The following is a 695-nucleotide window of genomic DNA, read 5'->3' on the forward strand; positions in this document are numbered from 1 at the left end:
CCACGAGCAGAGAGGCAGCCTGAGGCGAGCACTTCAGGCAGCTGATATCGCGTGGCATTGTGGCAGGTGCATTTCACCCACGGGGCACCATGCGTGGTGCAGAAGCAGCCCGTGCCTTGAGAAGGTGTCGTGCAAGCAGCATGGTGGGCAGTAGTCCAGACGTCTGTGTGCCGGTGGCAGGAGCCAGTCCGCCAGTCTATAAATCTGCCAATTTGAGGTTAGCACTTAATGTATCTGATGAGCTCATGCTGCAATAACTGTTAGGGCACCATCCTATGCATGTTTAGACAGAGAAAAGTCCTTCAGCTCCCCGCATGCTCCAGCCTGCCACTGGACTTCAGGCTGCCGCAAGACTCTTTGTCTTCATTGAAAACAGATTTGAAGACTGAACTTGTTTTTCAAGGCTGCCCTGGAATAACACATACACCCGGGTTTGAATGAAGGATATTCCCCTGTTCATAGCCCTTTCTGCCATTCTATAGCCACTTAGGAGGCTTCTAGTCGAAAGGCGGCTTACAAAGAGAGTAATTTTTACAACAATCACTCTTGAAATGCCCCCTCCGCCCTGCAGGGGCCGCTGCGGGAGAGTCCGCCTGCTTCCCACGCGCAATCCACTCTCCCCCCTGCCCCTCCCGACCATAGAGGTAGGAGATAGGAAGAGACGCTCTCGACCAAGGGGAGTAAGGTCAAGGACT

Source organism: Heloderma suspectum, chromosome 5 (genome assembly GCF_057233095.1).
Source record: "Heloderma suspectum isolate Gila_16-S chromosome 5, 16-S_ref, whole genome shotgun sequence".
Lineage (NCBI taxonomy): Eukaryota > Metazoa > Chordata > Lepidosauria > Squamata > Helodermatidae > Heloderma > Heloderma suspectum.